Source organism: Pecten maximus, chromosome 11, assembly GCF_902652985.1.
Source record: "Pecten maximus chromosome 11, xPecMax1.1, whole genome shotgun sequence".
NCBI classification, from domain to species: domain Eukaryota; kingdom Metazoa; phylum Mollusca; class Bivalvia; order Pectinida; family Pectinidae; genus Pecten; species Pecten maximus.
The window spans coordinates 17,737,953-17,759,979 of record NC_047025.1 but is presented as its reverse complement, the minus strand read 5'-3'; the positions used below and the strand labels follow the sequence as shown (position 1 = coordinate 17,759,979).

General features: G+C 34.0%; 1 protein-coding gene across 2 annotated transcripts in view; it reads left to right on the top strand.

Annotated features, from left to right (window-relative positions):
- The window catches only part of LOC117337463 (zinc finger homeobox protein 4-like), a 90,502-nt gene that overhangs the window by 28,247 nt on the left and 40,228 nt on the right, over positions 1-22,027 (top strand). Inside the window, exon 2 of one of the 2 annotated variants that reach the window (XM_033898451.1) lies at positions 1,810-1,896. The gene's annotated coding sequence lies outside the window, so the exon portion shown is untranslated. Of the gene's footprint in view, positions 1-1,809; positions 1,897-20,069; positions 20,188-22,027 lie in introns of those variants that run through there. The other variant, XM_033898452.1, reaches the window with a different exon arrangement.

The window sequence follows — 22,027 nt, the reverse complement described above, 5'->3', positions numbered from 1 at the left end:
ATCAAATATTACAGCTATGACATCAAATATTACAGCTGTGACATCAAATATTACAGCTGTGACATCAAATATTACAGCTGTGACATCAAATATTACAGCTGTGACATCAAATATTACAGCTATGACGTCAAATATAACAGCTATGACATCAAAAATTACAGCTATGACATCAAATATTACAGCTGTGACATCAAATATTACAGCTATGACGTCAAATATTACAGTTGTGACATCAAATATTACAGCTGTGACATCAAATATTACAGATATGACATCAAATATTACAGCTGTGACATCAAATATAACAGCTATGACATCAAATATTACAGCTATGACATCAAATATTACAGCTGTGACATCAAATATTACAGCTGTGACATCAGATATTACAGTTCCAGGCCCAAGAGATATGTATTTGCTATTAAAACAAAGTAAAATTTCCTTTGCTGTGATATACTATTGATACGGTACCATTTAGAGCCACTTTTATGTTATTTTAGCAGTTTTCACATTTTGAAGATTATGCTAATTAATGAGTATGGTATGTCAAATTGTTTTCTGATATATTTACTGCAAATGTACCATTTTTTGCCATAAAATATTGCAGTAAAATTTGATATTGCTCTAAACAGTTGTGTACACTAAATGAATTTATTAATAGTATGACAAATCATTCTTATATGGAAAGATGCATCCATTCACAAGGACACAGTGTAAAAGTGAAGGGAGGTGTTCCTTCTTTACAAGGACACAGTGTAAAAGTGAAGGGAGGTGTTCCTTCTTTACAAGGACACAATGTAAAAGTGAATTAAGGGAGGTGTTCCTTCTTTACAAGGACACAATGTAAAAGTGAATTAAGGGAGGTGTTCCTTCTTTACAAGGACACAGTGTAAAAGTGAAGGGAGGTGTTCCTTCTTTACAAGGACACAATGTAAAAGTGAATTAAGGGAGGTATTCCTTCTTTACAAGGACACAGTGTAAAAGTGAAGGGAGGTGTTCCTTCTTTACAAGGACACAATGTAAAAGTGAAGGGAGGTGTTCCTTCTTTACAAGGACACAATGTAAAAGTGAAGGGAGGTGTTCCTTCTTTACAAGGACACAGTGTAAAAGTGAAGGGAGGTGTTCCTTCTTTACAAGGACACAGTGTAAAAGTGAAGGGAGGTGTTCCTTCTTTACAAGGACACAATGTAAAAGTGAAGGGAGGTGTTCCTTCTTTACAAGGACACAGTGTAAAAGTGAAGGGAGGTGTTCCTTCTTTACAAATACAGAGTCTAGATGAAGGTGTTTAATCCTTCATTACAAGTAAATATTCGGTACATAAGAGTCCTGAACTTTTTCAGTAAAACATGGATGTACATCTGCTGAAAAGCAGAACTATTTGCTGAAATCTTCAGTATGAAATCCTCAGTAAATTCTGTAAACAGGGTTTGCCAATTCATAAGGGAACACTTTATACACCTAAACAGGTTGAAATAGGCTATATAATGCGCTATTTGCAAAAAAAAAAAAAGTAATTACCAAACTACAATAGGAAAGTAAGAAGCACATTAGATAAAAAGGAATAAAGAAAAAATTATCACATGAACCACCAATGAGAGATCCAATTGGTTGTCATGGCAACCTCATTGTAGACCTACAACATATATAGATGTTTTACGTACCTATGGAGGGTGGTTTTACTATACTCCTCACAGGAGAAGGAATCTAATTTACCCAAAGTGTTTAATTACAGATAATCACAAACTTATATGGCTTGTGTTCCAATTCTCATCGATACATTTTATATTTTGGTTGGTTTTTATCTTACAGATTACCTCAGTGAGCCCTTGTGGACAGTATGGAAGTTGACATTTAATTTGGGATAAAGAGGTTGACATACAATCAATATAGAAAGGGGTAGGTATTATACAACTTTTGTCTACTTTAAAACCCGAGCTAATTCCCAATTAAGACAGTTTTATTAAGTATTTTTCCCTGGCTATTATTTTCTTTTAGTAAAGTTGAATATTTAAGGTATAATTATACTCCAACAAAGGTGTTTACTCGGAGTAATTTTATTAGGCAAATACATGACATATTCTTTGTTTGAGCAGTACAGGACAACTTTAATAGCCTAGCCCAGGAGAATGCTACCCCACTTAACACTACAGCTAAGGAACAAGAATTAATTTAAACACTTGTACCTCTAGTAATTAAGGAGGTCCCAAACAGAGGCTTTACAAACACATTACATTTCCTTTCTTTGGAGTTTTAAATAGGCTTCTTCAATTTCATGTACTAGTGCTGAAGAGCTCAAGTTTGGAGGGTAAATTTCTCAACGACTTAAATTTGACCCTTGGTACAATTAAGGTGATGAGAACTTCATATCAGCTTTAGAACATAAGAACATATTTGGAAAGATTTTGTTTAATTAAGATTTTTGACATTTTCAAAAATCACAAAATTTTGTCATCTCCGTTTTCAATCTGTCATAACAGACAAAGAATGTATGGTGTATTGATGACATTTTATGTTTTCGTGTAAATCTTTGTCAAAAGTTGAGCACAATAATTTGAGTGATATCATTAAGTATGTGGGGTGTTCTAGTACAGATCATTGTAGTTATTCAGTTTGTACCTAACGAACACCAACAGTCAGACATTTAATTTATCAGGTAAAAAATTAATCATTCCTCCATAGTTTCTTCGACATTCCACAGCAATATGATTGAAGCTTGTACATGGATAAAAGGATGCACTCAGCACAGAAACTTACCTTGATTGATTGTCCATAGACTACAGATATATTTGTATTTTATTGTCTTTAATAAATAAGGTGTTAATTGAAATGAACTTAAAACATGTTTTTAACCTTTCAAATGTTTAAAATAGTGTGTTATTTTTCACGGAGCAAAAGTTGTTGAAGAGTTTTAACCTTTGTGAGCAGATTGAATATTATATGTCAAAAGAAAACAGCCCACAAGTTTAGACAAGTCCCCAATCAAATGCAATTACACCTACAGAATATTCATTATGATAAATTAATTATCAACATTTGGAAATTAAAATTTTAATACATAATAAATGTGATGATTAGGGATGATCCCTTGTCTGTGCCTACCTGGACTAATATAAAAATGTCATTATAAATAACAGGCATAACGCTATGTAAATCAACCATTAAGATAGAATAAGATCTTTAAACTTTCATATTTTAATTAAACATGACAAATTCAAGAAATATTTCAATGAGGTACCTGTTTACGACATAATGTAGGATATATTGATATTAATATAGTCTGTTTTGTTCTCAAGTTAGAATTTAAATGGGGATCAAAGCCATCTTAGTTCTACCCTAGACAAGATTATAAATATTGATTTATTTCTGTACTAGAACTGTTCATTAATACAGGTCTTTTGAACAATCTAATTTCTAAATTCTTGACAGACTTTCCGCTGTCAAACCATTAAGATATGTGTGTAACGGCTTAGTGAGAATTGTGGTGTACACTCTGGACAACTGATAAGACTATGGACTTGTGTTGACATGCAGATGAAGGAAAGTAAATATTACATCGTGCTAGGCTGATCACCAGGACACGAGGACACGGATCACTCTGCTGCCTCACCCCAAGTATTGTCTGCTTCTGGGCATGGGTCAGGGGCACATAACTCTGAGCTATCAATAAGACTTAAGAGACAAAGTCATATTATTTGCCTGCTTCCTGGGACACTATTACCAGTTATAATGGGCATTAGGGGAAGGGGCTATGTACAGGTACTCCATAAAACTTGTTACCTATGTACATATCAACTAAGGGTAGTTAAGGGTTTGTATAGTAAAGAATGATTAGGCATGAATATGGTACTATTCAAGGGCATATGTGGAACTCAGGAATTAAGGGTGTATGTGGTACCCCGGAATTAAGGATGTATGTGCCATGGTACCCTTTCGGGTTATATGGTACCAATGAATTAATGTTGTATGTGGTAGTCAGGAATTAAGGGTGTATGTGGTAGCCAGGAATTAAGGGTGGATGTGGTACCCAGAAATTAAGGGTGGATATGGTACCCAGGAATTAAGGATGTATGTGGTATCCAGGAATTAAGGGTGTATGTGGTACCCTGGAATTAAGGGTGTATGTGCAGCCAGAAAATAAGAGTGAAGAGTGTATCATGTGTGCCCAAATTTAAGTGTGTATGTACTTACATACTTGAGTCTTAAGAAAATTAAACAGAGATTTTAAAACAGTGATATAAATGTAATGCATATAACACAGTACAACTACAGGAAATTCAAATCTTTACCTTCAGATCAACAACACATAGTGCATTTGACATATTGTGTTAATAATTAGATACATAGCATAGTGTAGTAACACAAATGACGGAAGAAAACAATTTAATGACTCATGCCCTGACCTGGCCTTGAACTTAGACAGAAATACCTGCAGCTTATACCACTGCACCACAACATTTCTATTCTAAGAACGTGGATTGGTGCAGTGTATTTCTGCGGGTATTTCTGGCTAACCGATTAGGTACCGTAGATCCTGAGTTTGAGGTCTGGTCAGGGCACGAGTCTTAATAATGCCGTCCTTGGTCATTTGTGTTACTATAATGTCATACATACATATACATATGTTGCTTTCAATGGAGGATAAAAAAGAAACACATCGATGTGTTTATAATGTAAAGTTTATGTGTGGTGTTTTCAACTCTGAATGAGTAACTAGAGGCTCTGACAGTTTGTCTTCTCAATGGATCATTACAGGAGTATATCATTTCTCAATAGTGCAAATCAGGGGGAGATAACCCCGTCACAGATAGTTGTTTCAATCTGATGTGATTAGTGAAAAATATTGAAGTTCCCACATGAGCAGTGAAGTGTGGTGATTTGTATCTGCCTAAAGTAGTTAAATTTTAATTGTATAAGCTCCAAACCTTGATGAGAGGCTAAAAACACGAAAAATATAATTACTAATGTGATTTGATAAAAGAAATTGCTATACATTTAAGTGTGGGAACCAATTTCAAACAAAACTAGGAAATAACTCATGTTTATGGACATTCATTTGTGAAAGAAACTCTTGAAAGAAATTATAATTAAAAGACACACACATATATATAACTTCTAATTTGGGAATGGTTTGTAAATAATTACCCTGTATGTATAGCTAAGTAAAACATTCCTTCAACATGTATCATTCTAAATGAAAAATCCAGATGGTAAAGTTCCTATTTCCATTAATTGTCATCAATTAAGTTTTAAACATTGTAGCTATGATAAACAAACAGGAAGGTAAATCAGAGTTGTTTATACATAGAAAATACTTGACAAAGATATAGCAGGATGTACCCTATACAGCATTACAACAACACTTCTGATTGCTGGTTATAGTTTCCAATACAAGGAAATAAATATCTGTTAATGAGATGCTTTATTTTCTAAAGTATTGCATTGAAAATTTTGATAAAATATGTCACGTTTTTTCTATCGTTTTCATTTGGGGAAAAAAATGCTTTTCCTTTTAATGGAATACGATGGAGATGTCGGAGTGAAATGAGACTTAAAATGTATGAGAATTTACATTCACAATGAAGTTAAAAGAACAGTATTGTCTAAATCTGATTTTGAATGTCTGGTGCTCTCTGGAAATGCTGAATCAGAGAGGATACCATTATACTGACAAATATAGTGGTTTTGTAACAATTGTATTAATTCTCAAATTTATTGATCTATGAGGAAGTCATACCATTTCTGTACTTTTTTCTTTTCTTTTTTTTATTATTATATTTATTATTTTTTATATATATAAAATATGTTTATTTCTATATATAATATCAACTGGGTGATATATACCCTAACCATCATTTGACCTGGGGACCTCTGTAGTGATAAGTCATAGTTCTTTCTTTCAAATTTAAAACCTTTTCGGTACTTCCTTTTAAACAAGCCAGAATAAGTCAAATGTGTTAAGAATTTATTCAAATATTTTTGAAGTGTAGGAACTTGTTAAGTACTGACAGGTCTCTACTGTAATGTAATTACAATGAGTTTAATTTTTTTTTCTTTCTATAGAATAATTATAGGTACATTGATTTTGAGTTAGGGCGTGTAATGACTTAAAGATATCTGTACTTTCCATGTGTTAATTTGTACTTTACATAAGTCTGAATATATCTATGTATCTATGTGACCTCATTTTCCTGTCCTATTCGAGACTGCTTCAGACACTTTGATCAATAAAGTAACAAAAAAATAGTTCTTAATTACAAAAGTGCATTAATTTTATGTTGGTTGATTAAAGACTTATCCCTTGGATTTAGAACAGTAAAAACTTATCTCAAATTCCCGTGCTGTGCCTTTTTTTCATCCAAAATTTCTGTAGCTAAGATAAGAAAAATTAAATTCCTTCACACCCACCTTCTTATCATATTTTTGTAGTAAGAGATTAAAATCTGGCTCTAACAAATAAATGGCAAAACTCGTTTTGGTGATTAATAGGGGGAGCTGGTGGACTGGGCTTTAGTAATTAACACATGGGGCCAGTGGGTACCAGCTGAATACAAAATTCCTCACAAGTTGGCATTAGGTTCTATGTTTTATGATTTTTGACAAATGCCGGAGCCATTAAAGTTGGAAGCTGAGTAACTCTAGCCTGAGTGATGTTTTGATAACCTGTAGGAGCTGATAAACAGGCTGGGGCACCAACCAGTCAGTAATGCATCACCCCTAGCCTGCTCATTATAATCAAGGGGGCTTCAGCATCCCTCACTTCCTCCCTTATCTACCTACCAAAATAAACAAACTATATTAATTAGCGTTTTCACATATCTTTACACAAAGCGTCTGGACATGGTAAAAGGAAAAATAGGTCACATCACCAGGTTCCAAGGTTAAAAGTATGATCATTTCAATTTTAACGAAATTTTGAGACAAAAAACAGATTTGATGTTGTCCCCTTTTCCCCCTTTGAAGTAATCAATATGGACATTATGATATCATCCCAGCAAATCCTACACAAACTCCTATCATCAGATGATGCTATTAAACTGGGACTTTGTTTCTCCCAGACCCTGTGACTTATGGTTCAGTAGCCACACTGATATTAGCCTGCCTCCTAATCATTTGTGGGTGACCTTTCACCTCTGCTATCTAACTCCAAGGGAGGCAGTCCTCAGCTCGCCTGTCAGGTGGCCCAGTGGTGCTTGGCTGGGTCGTCCTCTCCTCAAATTAATCAACACTTTTACTTCAGTACCAGAGGGATGGGTAGGCTGACTAACAGGTTGGGACAAATTTTACTATAGAACAAAACCAAGAACAATCATTTATGAGGAAAACTTATCACAAAATACACTATTTTAGTCTTACAATGTTCACAAAAAGTTATTTCAATAACAGTGATATCAAAATTATCAAATATTTTTAGAAACACACGTACAAAACTCCAGAGTGTTTTTTATCGGAGGCATGTCATCATATTATTTGTTTTTGCCAAAAAATGTGAAGTTTTAAATAGGGCGAAATTTAAAAAATACAGAGAATTTCAGCATATGACTTCTGTTGTAACACATAGTCCTAAAATTTATCTATTTTCTTACAGAAAGAATTCATACAGAGAAAAAGTATTTCAAACACTTCCTGGGGTCCCCTAAAACTTTAAACTTTTCTGGAACCAATAAAGACACCACAGTTAAGAATTTTAAAGAAGCTGTTTTCATTAAATGAATTTAATTTTTTTTTTTTTTTGCAAGTAGATTCTTAATCCCTTCGGGAGAACATTTGATACTAAATTTTGCTTAGGATTCCAAAATTAGGTACATCAATATTGATTTTACTTGTATGAACACTACATTTTATTTATTGGCCAAATATCTGTTAATAGGCACACAGATTGTGTAATAGCATTGCGCCTAAAAGTGTAGATATCTACATAGGGATGGATTTCAATTAAGTCAAATAGAAATATAACATATTCCTCTATTGTCTGTAAATGAGGCTGTGTCTGCTTTAGATAAATTCATTAACAGTCCGATAACAGCTATTAGTATAAAATATCAATGTTATATTGTACTTTTTGTGTGTTCATCAATACATTTTTACTTTAAATCTATATTTCCACAATCAAGTGTTGGTATCCCGGTAGTGTATTTATATAGATACGGCCGTAGTGGTGCGCACCGCCACGCGACTTTACAGGTCACATATTGAACTATCAATATGCATCATCAGAGACACTATTGATTTTGAATGTCGGTCTTAATTATAACTTAATAATTGATATTAAAATAATTCATAATTCACTGCCATGTCTCTGTGTGCAGGAAAAGTGATTAAGTCGGCAGCAATGTTATTCCTCGTGTACCTTATCAGATGGAGGCAGGATATTGTAGCCTTTGTTTTTTATTTTCATACATCAATATGTTTTTACATTGCCATTTAAAGTTGTTAAATCAAAGTAAACCTCGTTATTGTGATGGCAAAAAATAGCATGAAATTTGAAAAGCATTTAGGCATGCAGAGAACCACATGTCCAAAGGCTTAGTTTCGGGAGATTATAACATTTCTGCTATTATTACTAGTTTGGTACGAAGAGATATTCATTAAATGTTAACAAAATCTAGTGGAGGGTTATGATCGGAGCTACATTTCCTTCATTGGAGCTATCAAACCTATACTGGGGAAATTATTATGAAACAGTTATGTTCTCTGCGGCCTAGAACTGCAGTTTTATGGGGGACATGCCAAAACACTTCCACAACTTTTATGTATGACCCCCTGCTTGCAAGCAATAAGTATTTGAAAATTTTTGAAGAACATATATATTTATCCATTGGCTGGCTCGTTATCTCCATAAATCTCTGGAGTTGTTGGTGATTTCATGGAGAGGTTATACCAGAGTCAGTGATCACTTTCGCAGGTGTGGTACTACATGATATTGGGCCCCTGGGTGATGTGTTGTCTGTTTATCTTACTGCCCCACTCTCCTACTAATCTATCCATTTATACCGCATGTGACCAAACAACCACTTTCTGATAACTTTAATAAATATGCAGTCTTATTAGTGACTTATTGATTTCTCTGTCGGTATGTCACCCTCCGTCTCCAGTCACAAAAATAACGCACCACTTGGAGCTAAGAAGAAACACTCTTTTGACACGAAAAGACGGGATAATTGGGAACTGGAGTTAGTTAATCCCTTTCACTATAGGAGGCGACTAGCACCCGTTACCAGAGGAAATTTGATGCATTTTTTTCTTTCCTTGATGGTAGAGACATATAATTAATATACAGCTGATCACAGGGAGTGTTCCAGGTCATTGTAGTGGGTAGATGCTATACCTAGCTAGAAAGCTCAAATGCTCATACAACCAAACAATTTTTTTTTGTGTCAACTTCTAATTTAGAAATTAAAAAAGAAAAAATGTCCAGCCACCACTTAAATGGCTGGTACAGATGTATAGTTGGAATGTTAATTATGGTTGTTTTAATGGCCATTAAAGGCTGTCGGCCACCGCCAGTAAAACCAGGAAAAGGAAAGATCGGGTTTGTGTGTGGACATAAATAAATTTAAAACACCACAGCAAATTGCTGGTATATATATATATTGTCCTGGTAAGCTTGATCTAATCCAGCCCTTAACACCATGCTGGTGGAGAAGTTGTCAGACAGCGAAAACAAAATATTAGGATGAAGTAATGAAATCATTTTAAAGGAATTATCATCGGCCATGCAATGCCTTGAATGGCTGAGTGTAACAAAGGGCACTGCTAGCTGTAGACAAGTTTAGTGAAAAATCGGAGGAGGTAGTAAAAATACATTAGAAAAGCTTGTGACCATGTAGTAGTAACATCCTCCCATGTTGAAGCAGTTAATGAGTGATTTGTCTGTGGGTCATAATTACCGTAGATCTCCAGTGACACAGAGTAGGGCCTCCCTCTCAAATCACTTCATTAAATTCCCATACAGCAGCTGGACTTGCTCGCAGTGATTGCAGTGAGGGGCAGGCTTTCTTAATTTGACTTATTCCAATCAAGTTTTACCAAATTATATTTCCATGCTAATCTGTGTGGCGATGGTTAGAGATTGGTTGTCGGCCACCAGGGCTGAGCCAGTCGGCCTCCATAGCATGGTCAGAGAGGGAGACAGCTCCTCACATCTCACTATCATGCTTAATTCTCTTTTTTTCTTTTAACAAAACAAACGTTCTAGCACTATATAGGGCTGATAATCATCTGTAACAGAGTGTTTTACACATCCGCCTATAGATATCTATATACATACATATATATACCACACAAGAACGGATATATTTCACTGATCAATGCTGTGCTGGTCAAAAGACAGAAGTGTTTTGTGTTATGGATGGGGAAATTAAGACCCTTCCACTGGAGGATAATTAACAAAGAGAGAGCTGGAGAAGAGTGCCTGTTGGATGGACCTCCCCGTGTCTGTTAGGCCACAGCAACAAAACTGGCCAGTTGTACACTGTCTAGTGAGTGAGCACCGACCCTTTCAGGGTTTCTCCATCGCTACTAGGGAGAAAGTTAAGATTATCGGTCCATCAAATTATATCTGGAGGTGCTAATCTGTTCAGCTTGAAAGTGGGTCAGCAAAAACAGTAAATGGATGTAGTGAGGAGGAGTGTTTATATCACCGCTGGTTTACATGGACCCTGTTCACTCTCTATGGTAAGGACTCTTCATATATTTACGTTTACATTTTTTAAACAGTTTTTTTCACTTGTTTTTTTTTTCATTGTTTTTTTTGTTAACAATAGTTATGATTTTACAGTTGGTGTTTAGGTCTGTTTCATTGAACTTATTTTTCTCTCGGGTTTGTTGTTGAGATGGTTGTTGTCCTGTGTTTCACTGTTGATGGTCATTTGACCTCAAGGTGAGTCCTTAGGAATTTACTAGGGGATTAGGAGATGATGTGATTTTATCAGCAGACTTCCAAACAGACATTCATCCATTGTTTGTATGTTATCTAGGACTAACTAGACACATCATTAGGACCCTTCTATCTGACCTAAGGGCACATTTTACACCTTAAATATGTTTTCTTTTCTGAAATATGTCTGTGGGTTTTTTTTTTCAAGTAACCATGAATCGAGTTTATTTATGATTGCAGTGTCCGTCCATATATCATTTAATAACAAATTCACAATTCTTTTTGTCTGAATTTTTCTGAGGCACTAAGATAATGAATGTCCCTAATGAATTAAGTTTGGTGTCAGGGACTACATAGTGGAGAGGGCACACAAATTCTGTCCTCAACTTAATTAATAAGTCTGCAAGCATAACCATGGGATGGAGTACGGAGCCTTTTCAGCTGTCACACAAGTTTTGAAAGCCTTGATTGAGCAAATTTCCCATCAGGCTCTCACTGACATGGCCTTTTTGCATCACTGGGGTGACCAAACATCGATCAATACCTGCTGCCCCTTACACATTCAACTTGATTAAAAATAGTGAGGGGCTACTGTGTAAATGGTTTATAATGCTGTATGTGCCACTGACAGTTCTGAGGGGGGGGGGTATCCGTAGGGACCCCTCTCCACTCTGGTCATTTCTTACACTAGTTATATTATTTGTTAGAGAATTGTAAAATGGTGATAATCATGTGTAGATATTTATTAACATTATATCAATAACTGCCTAACATTTCTGCTTTGGGTATATATAGTTATAAAATATAATTTATTTTGAATATGTTTTTCATTTGAAAGGGTTTTTTTAAGACTGTACATACATTGATAAAACATTATTGGGACTATTTTCAGAAAAAACATTGCTTTCATTACATTTATTCAAAAACAAACTTTGGAACTAACTTCAGATGATCAAAAGAGGATTTTCAAAAAAGCTTTTCATAAAATTCACAGATTATGATTTGATAGTTTCAAGCTTTGACATTTAAACTTTTCAGCACAATTTTAAAAGCTTGATGTAATGGGTTTTATGAAAACTTGGAAGGCAAATTAAATCCGAATTATTTATTCGTCAAAATTTAATTTGCAGTTATAGAAATTCCAATATGATCCTGAAATACTAAAAAGTATGTTTAATGGTTGGACGTCACATTGGCACTCTGAGGCTTTCGTTTTCTTTATCAAATTTTGACCCCAGGAGGCCAGTAAATTCTATAACATTTTTGTGGATGAAACAACCTTCCCATTACAATTACTTTAATCCTGTTAGATTGCCTAATTTCGTATTCAGATATATTTCACTTTTTATCCCAGATGCAAATTCCAATTGATATCCTCTTTAGACGATTTAACATGGGACAATAGCCTACCTGAATGGCTGGGAAACCCTGTCGACGCTTTGAAAGAAGGGGATGAATCTTTTGATACTTTGAATCTGTAAATGGTTTTCTAGCCAAATCCAACTGTGAACTGTTTAAGGGAAATGGATCTTTTTTAATTATCGACTACAAGAAAACTTACACAGGTAGCTTGTTCTCAGGTAGGCTACATTTAAGAAGCTATAGACCATGTGTTTCAGGCAAACTGTTACCATAACATTGTCAACAGAAACGACTAATACAGGCCTCAATGACAAATTTATTGATTATTCAAATGTTTCCTTTTTATTGTATAAGTCATAAATACTTGAAATTATTAATTCAAAGAACTTTCTAAAATATTCACCCAGTGCTAGACTTTAATCGTTTTATCATAAGTAACAGAATTTATTAGTTTTCTTTTGTGAAAGGTAACAAATGACACATCTGTTGTTGACTGGATTGTAATAGAAAGCTCAGCAGCAAAAGTATGGATAAAACATGGCTTATAGCAATTAATATATGACTCAAAACAAAAAAAATCTGGGCAATCAATAACATAGATTAAATTTAGCATATGACAGAGGCCCTACACATACTAAGGCAATTATTAAGTGTAGCTCGCACACACCGGCTGGCTTTTGTTTGTCTTGAATTTATACCTGGCATTAATTGAAGGTAAGAAAGATTAACAATCGCTTCATTTATAATCAGGGTAGGTGGAAATTAGACTGTACTAATCTTTTGTGTAATCATTGATAACGAACAGGATCAAACTTGCTCCTATGGTAATGAGTTAATTAAGTTGTATTGAGGTGGGCTTTGGATAGCATGCAAACATCAAAGGGCTCCATGCACTTAGTCACATGTATATTCGTGTGGAAAACAAAAAAATGTACAAGGTAACAGTTATCTGGCCGTTTACCTGGTGAAGGTGCTGCCTTGTACACCTGTGTACCAGAGGCTGACACATGGAGGAGGGGAGATAACCCAGGATTAACACCAACACTCGGTTTCCTTCACTGGTATTTTCTGTTTTAATGGGTTGGTTTTTGGATACTTTTAGTGTTGTTTAATATTTGAAGAATGATGAATGAATAGGAGACTTGAGACGTAAACTGATGGAATTGCCGCAATCAGTCATGGGACACTAACTCTGTATGTTGATAAAACTATAATTTACTCAGTCATAGGAAATATCACAAAAAAAGAATTATTGTGATACGGTAAGTGCCTTGAAGATTTGATAGTCCTGATAAAGATTTGATAGTCCTGATTTTTATGAAAAAAGTAGGTTTTACAAGATTTGAATGTGATGTTTCCTAAATGTAAAAATATCTTACTGGAACGTCGCAGATGATTGTCATCACCGTGTTACATACAATCTACAAATACTCCCGGTTGTTATGTGATTAATATTTCCTTAAATCTGTAGAACATTTACCGTGTAATGAATTCACCTGATAATCAACAGTGCACCTGTGGGACAACTCTACACATTTTTAACAATTAACAATTTTTAAACTTAGGTCATGCGGAGATTTTATATAGTGTTAAGACTAACCTAGTAGATCCCAAACTATCTTGACTTTTCATCAAAATGTGTTTTTATGCTAGAGAAGTCGGCCCTTATCGGGATGGCATCTAGATGATGGGTTACAGGAGCTAACAAAGAATTAAAAAATAATCGCTAAAAGCATTCCACCACATATGACATTAGGTATAATGTGCTTCAAACACAATGTACTGTCTTATGAGAAATAGCTCATCACCATTCAGATTGCTTCAATCTTTTTTTCCTGTCTCATATTTGTATGCTTCTCAATTAAAACTGAACTTTCGTAGCACATTATTGAAATGTTAACAATTTCATTACCATTTTTTAAATTTCATAAAATGAGATTTATTGTTAAAAAAAAATTCAAACTTATTTTATATATGTTCAAAAACCTTTCTAAAGAGAAGTTTTTATTTCAGATTATTAATGGTTTTTAAAAACACATATTAAAAAATAGTGATTGTTAATAGATGTACCACTTCATTTCACAATATATAAGTCATTCACGTTAACAAAGAAAATTGTTACTAGACATGTATTATCAAATTGGAATAAATCAATCTCATTGAAAAAATTAAAAGGAATATTTCTCCTCTGTGATATGAAAGACTAGGGAATAAAAAAATCACTTGAAAAGATATCACTTTCAATGGGACTGATAAGAAAGGGTAAAATAAGGTAATGATAGGGAGTACAAGCACCTGTTGGCCTCTGTAAAGTCATAAATCTAGTGGTTGGTAGTGTACCAGGGGAGACATGGCCGACCCTGACACTATCTCACACCCCACACTCCTGTTCACAGGGTTTTGTGACCAGTTTTAGCACCTCCATTCCATATCTACATTTTTTTTGTACATTTATGAGATTTTGTTGTATAAGGGACCTCAAATATTTGTCTTATCTAAGTATGTCTTACAACAGATAGACAATACATATTTTTGGCATAAACATGAACTTTCAACATTTAATATAAAGCATGATTTGGATGTACGATGGAAATCATCAAATCTATATTACTTACAGCTGAATTATATCTTTTTAGGAGTAGTGGCCATTGAAGGATGAAACCTTGATAATAACATTCGCAGAATTTCATTAAATCATTTCATTTGTATATTTCCTACTATAGAAATGTCCCTACAGGTATGAACTAACTATAGTTGTATAAAATCTCCTGACAATTTTAAATAGAGCTTTCTGAGAAAGAAGTTAATGAACCTTAAGTGCTTTTTCTTTGCCTGATTCAGTTTTGTTGAGAATATTAATTTAGCTGGAATATATATTAGTGAAAGTGTATAAATGTAGTGAATTTATGAGCGACAAACATCTTGAAATGGACCTTAATGACTGGTAAAAGTTGATGGCTTTGTTTAAATATTATTTTTTTCAGTTTTAGTTTTTTATTCAGATGACATCTACTTTGAAAATTAACTTTTTTTTTCATTTAAATTTCATTAATGGTTAAATTTTAAAAAGTCAATATTTATTTGTACTCAGAAACAACTTTTTAGTATTTTAATCTGTTGTAGCTTCAAAGTTTTTTGATAGCATAACTTTGATATTACATATGCAGATAAACTAGTAATCAAATCCACTTATAAAATTTAAAATTCTGGAGAGTTTAAAACATATTAATAGCTGGTATGAATTTAGATGTGTGATAGGCTATAATGAATTGACAGGAAGCCGTCCCCTACAGAGGTATAGAGAATGTATTGTTTGGTCTCACATGAGGATATTGTAGGTAAACATTGTTTTATGTGTAAAAGAGAGCCAGATTATATAAGATCTTACCTGTGCAGGTATTTTCTGTCAATAGTTGTTTCTGTCACTATCTACCCCAGGTGAGAGGGTTTATCAATAGTCCCTCCATTGTTACTGAAATGTCCGTTTCCCCTGTGGGTTTTAAGTCCTTCTGACAGCTGCTATTGTTGTCCAAGAATGGTCTAAACAATTATTTTACCATTATCTTTGTCTTGTTCTGTAAAAGTGATCCCCTATGCTATTTAATGTTCCTGATTATATCATTAGCAGACACCCATAGTCTTTATCTCATGGACATATCTCTATTCAATTAACGGGTGACAGTCATTTACCTTTTTAAGAAATGTAATATAGATGTGAGGTATTGAGAGCATTGGTTTTTTTTAATGAAAAGATTGGATGATTTTGATGAAGCTGTTGGTGACAGATCTACAGAGAATGATTTTAGATAGCTGTACAGTTTACAAAGACTAGGCCTTATTGATGAGATGGAATAGCTAAAAAATTGAATATTCATAATTACAAAAGCAACATGGTGCAGAAAAATGCATATGATTATTTTTATTTACATTATTCAAATAATTTATATGATAACATTTTTAAACACGGAATAATAATGATTCCCTACAAATGAATATGTATAAAAACTACCCGCAGTGCCAAATGGTTCCTCTCTCTCACACACAGCCATGGAATAATTATAATTAAACGAGAATTTGTGTATATGAGTATAGCAGTATGTGATTAATGCAGATAAACTTAATGAAGAGTAATTGGAAATCTTCAAAGCAGGCTGTCCCAATTGAAGTAGTAGATTTGTTGATAAAGTTAGAATTCATAACAAAGTCTGAAAAATATCTTCTATGTGAAGGAGTTTTATATTTCATGTGAAAATTTTTAGGGGTCCAGCTATCAGGCAGGGTTGTGATTAAGCTCGGGGAGTAACCTATTCTAACAGAACCCGACTATAAAAGTCAGCTGTAATTAAATCGGGGATCCTCAACCAACATATACAATTAACACATGGGAAGATTGCACAAGCCTGAGAAGGCAATGGAGAAGGAATGCTCTAAGTATGAAGCTGATGAGGGGTCAAAAAGTCAGACAACCTCCCGGATAACTGGACGCTAATCATCTTTAATTTCATCAGCCAAGAAAAAATAAACAGGGAGTGACAGGACTTCAGCTTCCATTTGTTTCAAGAGATTAAAAATTCACCCAATGCCTAGAGGTCGCTTGCCGCCCAAATCTTACACAAAGAGTAGGATTAATTGGCAACCAGCAATATTTAATAAGCTGTGCACTTCCTACTTAATTAATTCCTATGGCCTGACATCCATCTCCCTCTTTCATACTGGCACTTTCTTACAGGAGATTTTTATGCCTGGTCACAATCCCAGTGCCAGTATAGGCAGTTTCCATTGCTCACAATCAATAAGAGAGATATATTTTATGAGTGAGGTCTTTGAAGTTGCTGTATAAGACTAGTAATTACAATTACAACTTATCTTCTCAACCATGATCAAGTGGGATCCAGAAACTGAAATAAAGCACGTCATCTCATCTATGAAACTGAACCCGTCAAAAAACGATAAAATTCTCGTCTTAAAAACCGTCTTAAAAACCGTGGAACTCTATAATAAAGTGTCCATTTTCAAAGTGTTTTCTGATCATTAAGCTTATGAATAGAAAAGAAAGATTTTAAATTAGAACATCCTGCCCTGTAGTAATGAGGGATAACCATGGCTAGTAGCTGGTTAGACCTGTACATAGCTGTAAATCACAACCAACCTTCCATATGCCCGTGAATAATTAAAACCACTAAACAAGGACCTATTGGATCAAAACCTCGTTAAAAACATCAAATGAAAACACTTGTCCTCATTAAGGCCAAAATTTTATTTAGCGTGTTTACAAAAGAGGAGGTAAGGATGAATTAGTGGGGTGTGTTTCTTTGGCCTCTCCATAACTCACAGCCCATCCATCTTACTCTCACAATACCATCCTAAACCAGTTTTCAAATTTCGGAGCTAATTTATTCGTAAAGTAGTCTAGCAGAACTAATTATTGCTTGGATGTCAGAGTTAAGAAAAATATTGTTATCTGAACAGGAGAAATGACATATTATCACTGTCTACAAGCAGTCATGCTTTGATTAACCTTTCTAATGAGTTCTGCAGTCCTCTGGTCGTCTCAACTGCAAATTTGTCATCTATGGGAAAATTGGGTGGAAAAACTTGGTTGCACCAGGATGTAATGCTCACAGCTAATCCAACAAAATTCAGAGAAGGAAAAATTCCTGGTGAGGGTTCAAGATTCGTTTTGGATTTAAGAGATTTCTACTCAAAAAAAGAAATGGTTCTGAAATATTGAGTTTGAACAAGTTTGAACGCTATAAAGACTATATTAACATATTATTGGTGTAGTCATACTGAGCTATGTAATTATCGCAGTATAAATAAAACCTCCAAATTATTCTTATTTATTTAAACTTTATTAATAAGTTTGCTGTGCTGGTGCACTTTAAAGCTGTTATTATTTGAGAGCACAAGATTGAACTTGAAACTAAACTTCATCTAAATATTAAATTATCAGAGTTGTAATTCTGTATTTTAAATTAAAAACAAAGATTTAATCAATTTGTTCAAATATACAGCAAAAAGATTTTAATTTGAGAACAGTTAAAATGACATTATAAATCAATATGTGGTACATAATCATATTTGAAATCAGCAATTTAAATTATATGAAATTATTTGAATAAATTTTAAATTCCTTTCTTAATTTAATGTTTTATTTATAAAAAAGCTAGCAATTGGTTATGAAAATTTAACAGAATTACGTTGCATGTGTTAAAGTTATAGCTAAGATCATTCAAATATAAATTTAATTCATTTCTGTGTAGTTCAGCAAAATATAACCAAAGAAAGATAAAACGTGCTTATTGGCCAATGATAATTAAACAAGTTTTTTTTGTTTTTTTTTTCATTCTGTATCAAGTAATAGCTGCACGGGCTGGATGAAATTCACATGGGTCCAATCATGTGTCAAAATTAGTGCAAAGTAATATTCCAGATGGTTAGACAATTGATATTTCAACATACCTTTTCTTGTCTGGTTGGTGAATTGAACACCCACCATCTTATTGAGAGGTGAGTGTGTTACCCACTCAGTCACTCAGCCATCTGGGTATATGATATACATAATATATTTAATATATATAATGCTATAGTATATATAATGTTATTCATAATATATATTTATATATAATGCTATAGTATATATAATGTTATTCATAATATATATTTATATATAATGCTATAGTATATATAATGTTATTCATAATATATAATTCTAGAGTATATATAATGTTATTCATAATATATATTTATATATAATTTTATTGTTTATATATAATGTTATACATAATATATTAACACTTTATACATTGTATTATGTTATACATAGTTTGAGAATTTCAGTGGAGTATCAGATATGTAAGATTTCAGATTTTGTGAGAATGAGTATGTGTTTGTGCTCCTAAGAAATAGTGATACATAACAATAATTTATCCTCCACACTTGTACAAGTCTTACATATAACTGAATCAAGTTATCAAGTTCTGGTAATTTGTAATTGATTGCAGTAACTGCAGGTGTGCTTCAAAATAGTTCATTAGTGAAGTCATACCTGAGATCTCCAGTAGACAAAGGTGTGTGTTGCAATCAGCATCTGTCTTAGTCTGCTGGTAAGATAATGTCACTGATATACAGCTTTCCTGTAGAATCCCAGGTACTGTATTTACAGGTGAGATACAGTATTATCTGTATTTACAGGTGAGATACAGTATTATCTGTATTTACAGGTGAGATGTTACTCTCTAATTACAGGTGAGATACAGTATTATCTGTATTTACAGGTGAGATAAACAGTATCATCTGTATTTACAGGTGAGATATTACTCTCTAATTACAGGTGAGATACAGTATTATCTATATATATATATACAGGTAAAATAATCTCTACACATATTTACAATTGAAATATACTTATACAGTTGAAATACAGGTGATGTATTTTCTATAACTACAGGTAAAAATATTCAGATATAGAATAAATCCCTACTCCAAATATTTGCTCTGTTCATCAGTTTGAAGGGCTGTAATATTGTAACTTTACATCATATGTTGTGCCCCAGGTTTGTCCCCTTCATAGTGTACCTGGATGTGTTGGAACAGAAGACTGCCCCTCCTTTCTCTAGCTGATAGTTAGCCCCTTGATACCTGTATAGGTACAAGTGCCCCCTCAATTACCTGCACTTTCTTGCAGTGCCAGTACAGGTATGTGTGCCTGATGAGCTATGTATGCAGATGAGGGCCTATCAAGGCCAGGTGAGAAGAGTGACAGGTAGCCTGGGGTCAATGATGTGATCACCATCAGTATTGTGTGGTATGTCCAGTGGGTCAGACCTAAGTACACAGGTAGGCCAAAACAGTGTGGACACCCTAAACATGTGCTCCCTTCTCTCTGTACCTTCTGGACGCTGTGGCCGACATCTTGGTGGCCAGTTGTGAACCATGACACTGGAGATGTGAGTAGAGTTGATACAGTTAACTAGTGTTTTATGTATGGTGGCCGTCAATGGGCAGTGTGTCAGCCTCTTTCTGTATGTCAGGGCTATAGCAGCAGACGGATGTAGGGTCTGACCTTAAAGTACTACAACCTCTCCCAGACTACTTCTATTCCATGGTAACTTGTATGTGAAATCAGCATCAAAACAAAATAAGTGCTTGTAGATATATAGACTATTGATGATAAATCTTACATAGGAAATTAATTAACAATGATGATTTCAGTTAATCACGTGCTATATGGTAGGTATTCCATTAGACCTATTTCTTTATAATGTAAAATAAATATAACTATGTCAATACAGAAAAAATGTGATTCAAAATTTTTGTCATTATTAATCATGGTAGTTTTTAATTGACAAGGTTGTGTAATGTGCTTTGTGATATATGCTATACGTAGACTCCATAGGTACATCTACCCTGAGGTTAGAGATTCTTACCTACTACCAGTACCTATGTTAATCATTACAGAAATACCTGTCATCTCACAATACACAAATATCAACTCAATCCAGGTTTTCTTCTCTACCAAAGGACTGATTTTAATTTCAAAATTCCCTTTTTAATTTCAACATTCTATTTGTACCTAAAAGTTATGAATGCCAATTAGAGGCTAATCAACCTGATATAGACAATCTGTTGTTAGAGCGTTTGTTATACACTGTCCCGAGGTCATTAGGTGGTCATCTATTAATTATGGCTGGGCTATATTTACAGTTTATGTACGGATTGTGTGTCCTCTACTGTCATGGAGGTCACTGCTAATGTCCGCTTCAGTTTGTCCACTGTTCAGTTTTATCAAGTCCACAAAGTTTTAACACTATGGTTGGGAAATTATATTCTTTCTACTAATATAATACAATTATCTTCATTGTAAAATAAAATATTAAAATACTTTACAACATTTTATTAACTACCCATTTTAAAACTTGGAATCTTTAGATACTGAAAATGGCTGATTTAATTATTCAGGAGGAAATGTATAGGATGAATTTGGTAGGTTTTCTTTGGTTGACAAGGACTCCTTCAGCCCAACCAGGCTATAGGTGGTGACTACTAGCTTGGCCACTCACATTATTCTGGACACTGGATGGTCATTATATGGTCACCTATTAATTGTGTCCTGGTATCTTACACTTGACCGGTCCCAGGCTAACTATAGCTGACCTTTATTGACCAAATGAATTCACATAAAAGATGGCCGAGAGATTTTTCTTTGTCCCAGATAAATTAAGTCGGGACCCATGTGAAATAAGTTTGTATTATGTTTAGGGGTGTTTAGTTGGCGGTTGGAGTATAGTGACACTCTTCTGAGATACAAATTATAATCACTAACCCAGTATAATCACAATGTATATATATATCTCCCAAGTATGTGCAACTCAAAGATTTACAAAGTCAATACTTTCAATTAGAAGCTCATGAAAATTGCATCTGTTGCATGGTGTAATTATTGAATTTAATGTAACATTTTCTAACATCAGAGCTTTCACATTTATCAGAAAAAAACATTGTTTCATGACAAATTTTTTTTTTTTTTAGTTTTGCGGCATCATTATTGAAATATGTGTAATTATGCCTTAACACGACCCTATGTTGCCTGTATAATTACAGTACTGTTACATGTCCTAGGTACTATACCTGTGGAGCAGGTGTACAATATGTATATAAATCACTGACTTCGCATTCGTTTTCATCTCTAGTGTGTCTGACTACAGTGAAAATAATTTGATGTCCTCACCAATGGGAACATGTACAGACACGAAAAGACCTTCTACAGTCACCACATAGGAACCTGTA